Here is a 7,500-nt window from a genome sequence, read left to right as displayed (position 1 = left end):
CACTCCTTATATTGCTGTCTAACTCGTTTTAAAGCTGCGGTGAGGCCAACCTTGCAAAATGTTGTGACAACCGCATAAGAATGGCTATTTTTATCCAGGGGTTTTCATTTTCAACTATTTCATTTACAACATCCCTCATTTCCAAGAATCGGCATAAAAACTCCGGATCAAACTCTAAACAAAGTACTATCAAGCATCATGAATTGCCGTTGGATAGATGAGACCAAGAACACGCAGATAATAATCGTTCTTTCTTAAACAAGAAGACTGCTCACAGCCTGAACTCGTGGCGAGAGGAAATGTTGAAAGTAATTTACAGAAAGCCAGGGTTGCGTGACAAAGCGAAAAACAAACACAAATTGTCACGTTTCACCTGAACGCGGTTTGGGCTGTCACGTCAAGTGTTGTATCATTTTTCTGTGAAGGGTGACCTACTTTGGATCTAAGTAAGTTTTTTTCGCTTTGATTTGCTTTTCTTTTTTTCTCTTTTCAGTGAGTCTGCCGGGGACTAATGCTCTGCATTCGTTTTGGTTTTCGTTCTTGTTGCCTTTCTCTTTCTTGGTTTTCTTTGTCGTTTTTTCGCTTCTCGTTGGGCCCACGGTCTGCTCTGCTATTTGGTTTTTCCATTCGTCTCTTGGTTTATTGTTAAAATATTGTTTTTGTCATCTAGTTCTCTTAGTTTTCTTGCTTCAGATACAGTGTATTTGAAGCACTTTCTGGGGTTTTGATATTTTTACTGGTGTGATTAGCGTATGTCAGCATTATTTAAAGTGTGTTAAGGCTCTTTAGGTAAGTTGTTTAAAGGGTTTCTTGAGCATTTCAATTTATTCGTCATATTTGCGTGGATTTTTGATCTTACTATTAGTCCTTAGTTGGTATTGACTTAATTATTGGTGTCCCTCTTTTCAAATTGTTTAGAGGGTCCTTTCTTAGTCGTAGTAGTGTGATTTTGGTAGTTGTGATTTTAAGTAATCGTCTCCTTAAACAAACCGTTTGAAGAGTCTATTCATTTTTATTATGAGTGTGGATACATGTATTTCTGAATATTTGTGTTATAATATTGTTAGCATACCAGTAGTTATCGATTTAGCTTAAGGTTTAATCATATAATACTGTTAATATTTATCTTTAGTTTCATTATGGTCCCGTGCAACACGCGCACGTTGTTATAAGTCTGGCCCATGGCTTCCCCGCTGGGACTTCCCATGCCGGGGTTGCCGGGATCATCGCTGACTCCCAGGCCGGCCTAGTCGATTCGATCAAGGTCTGTCCAGGGGGGTTCATTCGTATTTCCTTTCTTGACCCCTCTCATAAAAAGACCTATGAGGAGGCCGAGCTCATGTCTTTTGGGGATGTAACTGGCGACGTCGTTCAATCCACCCCTGTTACTTTCGTAATGGTTTATTTATTTCCTTTTGAGGGGAACATCGACCATGTTAAGGCGGCCCTGAAATATTATGGGGATATCACGGAGATCAAGTACCAGCAGTGGACTAATGTCCCGGGTGTTTATACTGGCACTCGTCTTGTGCGAATTGTCCGCAAACATGTAATTTCTCGAAACATCAGTATTGACGGCGTAAACTGCCGTATCTGGTATAAGGGGCAGCCACTAGTGTGCGACATTTGATCCAGTAATCATAAGGAGGCTGACTGCCCTTTAAAAGAAAAGTGCCAGAGGTGCCACAGGGCCGGGCATTCTGTCCAGGTGTCAGGATGTCTTAGTGGTTATCTATCGGGCCTCCCACCACTGCGATGCCGGGTTCAACTCTGGCACCAGCTTGCATGTAGGCTGAGTTTCCGTCGATCTCAACCTGACTCGAGGGTTTTTCTCCGGGAACTCCGGTTTTCCTCCCTCATCAAAATCGACTCACCCCCAATTACCATCTGGCTGTGGTGCTTTCCTCTGACATTAAACAAGGACTGTACAGAGGTTGCCAGAGGCGCCTTCGTATGCTTTGAGTCCGAAATCAGGAGCTGCGCTCTTTCGCAATTCAGTCCCCAAGACTGCAAGAAAAGGATGATTAGCACTGCCAGTTCGTACGTACCCCCGTTCCTGGTCCCGTTCCGGTGACGAGAGAGTCACGAGAGGCCTCCTTTTGTTAGCCTGCATCTTCATAGCTCTAACCGTCTTCGTTCGTCCCTAAACCTGCTAGGCACCGCTTACCCTTCGTTGTCCCGCCACCTCGTTAGTTTTTGTTGTTGTTGTTTTTTTTTTTCACCATCTCCTTTCAGTATGGGCTTCTCTCTCTGTTTTGGTTTAATTATGGCTCTTTCTGTTATTTCTGTCGTCCCCAAGGCAGGGACACAGGGTCCAGAGGAGATATGTTTGTCGTTAGAACATCAAAACCCGTCGAAAACATCTGAAATAATGGGTTATTTTGATCGCGTAGACGATCGCGTTACAGTTTCGTTACACATTCTGTATACCGCAGAACGAAGAGACTGAGGGCTCGCAAGATCGGCTTACAGTATAAAATACGGAAAGGGAGGAAACTAATTTGGGGCCGATTTTCGAATCCCTGAAACTCAAATGGAATTGAATTAAATTGCCTGATTTTACTAACGTGATCTAGAATTGTTATGTATTTGCCAAATACTGTGGGAGAACGGCATAAGAAAGCGTCCAAATTCATTTTCGGCGACCGAAATTTACGGCTTCGAGAGAGAGCTTTCGTTCGATGTGCACCGCAACATATGGTGACGGAAATGACGCGGTAAAGTAAATGTGCGCAAGATCGGAAGTAATTTTAAGATGCCCCAAGTTCGAAAACACCAACGGTTTCTTTTGCACTTTCGACTGTTGACGTGTACAACAAATGTCCAGTCTTTAAAGATCTTTACTTCAGTTATAACTCGGCTGCCTTCGCATAGATCTTGTGACTGGACTTTTATCCATTCAAAGAAATCGTCGCTAGATAAAAGCCAATCGAATTCTTTTGTGAAAGCTGGCAAGTCTTCCCATTTAACACGGTCTTCTTCGAATCTTGAGGTTTTTGAAAGTAGGTACTGCCATACTCGGCCACCGTTAACTCTTCACTGGACTCTACTCGCCCGTGGAAAGGCCTCCTTTAAAATAATCCCCAGTTCTTTGACTTGCAATGGAAAATTTTCCTTTTCGGAGCTGTTATTTACATAGTCGTCGAGTTTTTCTTGTACGGAGATAAAGTTTTGTTCGTCTCTTCGATAATTCATTGAAAGCCTGCAGGTAAAATAGTCAAGTTCGATCAGGGAAAAATCAAACACGGTAATTTGTGGCTCACGTTCGAAAGCCAACTGGTCTGATATCTTACCATTTAGAAACAAACACGTGTTTTTCTCTGTTCGATACTTTGGATCTCCTCTCGTCCGGCTGCTTTTCTCGCAACGGAACGGGTCTTTTCAAGGGAGAAGCCGCCATTATTTTAAAACTCCCTCTACAGCTGATGTTTTGATTCTCGAACGGTCTGTTGCTTTTGCGTTTCCGGTGCCAATTCACTTCCGTCACCAAGTGCTGCGGTTCACATCGCACGAAGTCACGTGGTACAAGTTTCCTCCCTTTCCGTATTTTATACTGTAAGCCGATCTTGCGAGCCCTCAGTCTCTTCGTTCTGCGGTATACAGAATGTGTAACGAAACTGTAACGCGATCGTCTACGCGATCAAAATAACCCATTATTTCAGATGTTTTCGACGGGTTTTGATGTTCTAACGACAAACATATCTCCTCTGGACCCTGTGTTAGGGGTGTAAATTTTGGATTTTGGTCTCGCTTAGGGTGTTCCGGGCAAAGCGCCAATATTTTATGCCACCAAGGTCACGTTTAGGGTTCCGCGAAGTAATGCAGAATTACCTGAAGAGAAACAGAAGTCAAATTTCCTTTTAAATTTTCTTTTTAGATGAAAGCATTCGATGATTATGCCTTTTTATCATTAAAACTCAGTGCGTGTCGTATTTTTGTGTTTTTAAACGGTCTCTTTAAGGGGTCAAAATTTGCTTAAGCCACGCCTAGATTGATCTCCTTTAGGGGTTAAATTCAAAATCTCCGACGAGCATCCCCGTCTGTTTCATATGGGAGTCCCCCCCCCCCCCCGGGGGACAGAGGTCTCTGACATCCTCGTTGCAGATAGTACAAAATAGTCAGCAAGACGCGCTGTCAACGTCTGTGAAAATGAAGAAAGTTACGAGTAGACTTTCAGATTTAGCCGTATGCAAACTGAGTCATTTTCTATGCACTGCCAATGGTCGCGTTGCACTGACTGGTAGATTAGGATAGATTCAAATGCTTCGAATTCCTTTGGTCTGATTGCTTGCTCCGATCACGTTGAGAGAGCTTTATTATGGATTTCAGGATCGCCTTTCTCGGTGAATTTTTGAAAGATGAAGATCAAATTCGGCGAAGTTATGGGGACATCCCTGAATGATCGTTATACTGGTGTTTTTAAGGTGAGAATTTCACTGGTTTGGCGGCTCGGAGCTAAGGCGTTATATCTCCGCCAAAATCAACATCGGAATTTGACATCCAAGTTTCAAATTTGAGTCTTGATTTTCATATTCGACATCGGAGTTTTATATCCAACATTGAATTTGACATTGAAGCGGAAAATTCTGTATTTCACATTCGACTTTCAAGTTTCAAATTCAATGAATGCCTCGACCTTCAATTCGTATCCTTGGTAACGGTAAGCACTGATCTAGTTGACCGAGGGCTCGCAAGGGTCGGAAGAGGAGACATGAACAGTACTTTTTCCCCCTTTTATCCCTTCGAAATTGATTGAGTAGTTCTAAGACTAGATTATGTGGCTCGAACACTAGTAAACATAGATAGCGGACTTCTGGAACTTGACGCTGAAATTGTTGGACTTTTTGGGGAGGCTTCAACTCGCTTGCGTATGGGTTTTAATGAAGGATTGGAGCAAACTTCAAGACTAGAACAGGAACGCCTCAAATCGACACAAGGTGAAGTAAAAGTAAGTTTATTTATTTTCGTCGCTGTTACCTAGGATTAGCCGATATTTTTCGTCATTTCGTGTTTCCCGCCGTGTAAACCCTAGAAATCGTTACGTTGACTGAGCATTCGAATTATGAGTTTGGGTGGCCTGTACCCTGCAGAGATCTGTCATTGACGGTTTACTCTGCTCGTATTTTATTTCAGGTGTGAAGCAGCTGAAATCATGGTGTTTCTAAAGCAGCCTCGGAACTGAAATCGTGCAGTCTGTACTTGTGGTTAATTAGAACAAATACAGTATCGTTCTAATCCATACGTACCTCGTGCAGGTAAGAGACTGGAAAAGTGATCATTGCGCCATTATCAACCGACGATATAAATATAATTCTGCTTAAACTTTACAGACGGTCATCGTTGTTTCATGTCTTTCAGTAGTACTGTGAAAATCATTTGTAGCACTTACACCAAATAAGTATCATACAGATCGGGGTAGATAGAGCTCCTTTTCTGAAGTAATAATATTTACGTGAAACACTCAGCAGGTCATTTTTTTTAGTCGAACAAGAAATTGCCATCGACACCCGGAAGTCGGAACTGTACCGATTAATTTCACGTTGATTTGTATGCCTGTTTCAGAAAAACATTGCCTCGCGATCTCCATTCATTCTCCCTTGAATGATGCAAAGCTGAAGGGAAAGTGCGCGCTCAATAACGAGGTCTGTTTAACATTTTTCATGCGTCTGTCTTGTTATTGATCATGCATTGTGTCATAACGTTAGGGAGTTTAAATGGGCTAGGTCACTCAATTTTAGGCAATTTCAGCAGTGATCGAATGGTCATAGAAATAACTTAAATATCAAAGTAACTGTTCAAAACTATAGTACCCTGCGAGCAGAGTCTCTTTCGATCTTCCTAGATAATTCGGGAAGAGGAAAGTAGACTCTGCTCGCAGCCTCCACATTTCGCATTGAGCATGCGTTAAAAATTTAAATGTATTCGGTGTCAGTCATGCGTGACCTGTAGCCACAAAAGCACAAAACGAAAACAAACAGTCGGGATATTTTCCAAGAACTCTGGCAAACACACAACAATCAAGGAATCATTTCATTGGAAACTCAAGATAGTCCATACTCTTAAAATGCCATTTCATTTTTTTACTGAAAAATTTATAGGTTTCTGTCACACAAGTTTCTGTAACCGACACACATAGGAAAAACTCATAGGAATTCTAACAGTTAAAATTGCCACGCTGTTGTAAATTTCAAAATATTGATGACGCGTGGCTATTGATCATGCGCAAAAATTAAAAAAACAGGTTTGACAAGTCGAAACTGAACTGACTCATCCAATTCTTTGGATGAGCGGCAAATCAAAGAATGTGGAGGCGGCGAGCAGAGTCTACTTTCCTCTTCCCGACTTATCTAGGAAGATCGAAAGAGACTCTGCTCGCAGGGTAAAACTATAGAAGAACTCTCACAAAACACAGGGAAGCCAAGAAGGGACATGGATGGACAAAACTGGAGAGGATTGAAATGGATTGAATTTGGGTAAATTTGAAAAACGTCGGCCCACCTTTTTTCAAATTTATATCAGTCTATATCAAAATGTCATTTACACCTGTACAAAGCTGGAAAATCATTCTCAGTTGTTATGTGGCTGTGGTTTTGCAAGTGCTCTGCCAATTTGATGTTTAGAGCTCATAATTAACAAAATTAAACAAAATTACCAAAAATAGTATGACCTAGCCCCTTTAAGAAACCACTACGGCTAAGGCAACGAAAACGTCACTTCAAAATATAGGTTTGAGCTATTCTGAGTATTTCATGATTATTCCATCTTTTTCATATTATATAAAATGGGTGAAGTGTCCTATAAATGGATTGACATGCATGAAAAACTGACATCAATTTGTTTTTTACAACAAAAAGGCAGAGGAGTAAAAATTAAGTCAAAGCAGGAGAAAAACGCGAGACAGTACCCAGGTGGAAATCTTGTTAAGATCTTACTAAGATTCTTAATAAGTTTCTTAATAAGATCTTAGTTTGTTTCTTAATTAAGAATCTTACAAGATCTTGTAAGATTCTTAACAAGATCTTACAAGGCTTACAAGATCTTGTAAGATTCTTAACAAGATTCTTACAAGATCTTATGAGAATCTTGTAAGAATCTTATAAGATCTTAGACAAGTTCTTAGATAAGATAGATCTTGTAAGAATCCTGTAAGATTCTAAGATCTTACAAGATTCTTACACGATCTTTTAAGAATCTTTTTTTTAAGAATGTTACATTGATCTTCCAAGATTCTTTTTTAAGACTGTTACAAGATCTTGTAAGCAAGTTGTATTTTTGGTCACTTCGAATTAGTCTTTATTTGGAGTTGTTTTGTTTTACATAATCTGTGCTCCAGTGACTGCAAAAAGAAGCAAATCTTGCAGGCTTCTCATTAGTAAATTCGCACATCTAGCAATAATTTTACAAATCCAACAATGATGCTGTCTTGTGGTGTCATTATCTGCAAATTACAGACAACTCCCAATAACTTCAACCCTAGTTCACTATTAAATAATTGTGATC

The 7,500-nt window shown here is 40.7% G+C and overlaps 1 protein-coding gene across 9 annotated transcripts in view; it reads left to right on the top strand.

Annotated features, from left to right (window-relative positions):
• The first annotated feature begins 425 nt into the window (after positions 1-425).
• The window catches only part of LOC138010461 (nucleotide-binding oligomerization domain-containing protein 2-like), a 34,039-nt gene continuing 26,964 nt past the window's right edge, over positions 426-7,500 (top strand). For 4 of the 9 annotated variants that reach the window (XM_068857431.1, XM_068857435.1, XM_068857429.1 and 1 more), the window contains exons 1-3: positions 4,689-4,948; positions 5,134-5,255; positions 5,563-5,642. The gene's annotated coding sequence lies outside the window, so the exon portion shown is untranslated. Of the gene's footprint in view, positions 447-4,133; positions 4,425-4,688; positions 4,949-5,133; positions 5,256-5,562; positions 5,643-7,500 lie in introns of those variants that run through there. The other 5 variants (XM_068857436.1, XM_068857433.1, XM_068857434.1 and 2 more) reach the window with 5 other exon arrangements.

The sequence above is a fragment of the Montipora foliosa genome, chromosome 7 (genome assembly GCF_036669935.1).
Source record: "Montipora foliosa isolate CH-2021 chromosome 7, ASM3666993v2, whole genome shotgun sequence".
NCBI lineage: Eukaryota > Metazoa > Cnidaria > Anthozoa > Scleractinia > Acroporidae > Montipora > Montipora foliosa.
This window is presented reverse-complemented; position numbering and strand designations above follow the sequence as displayed.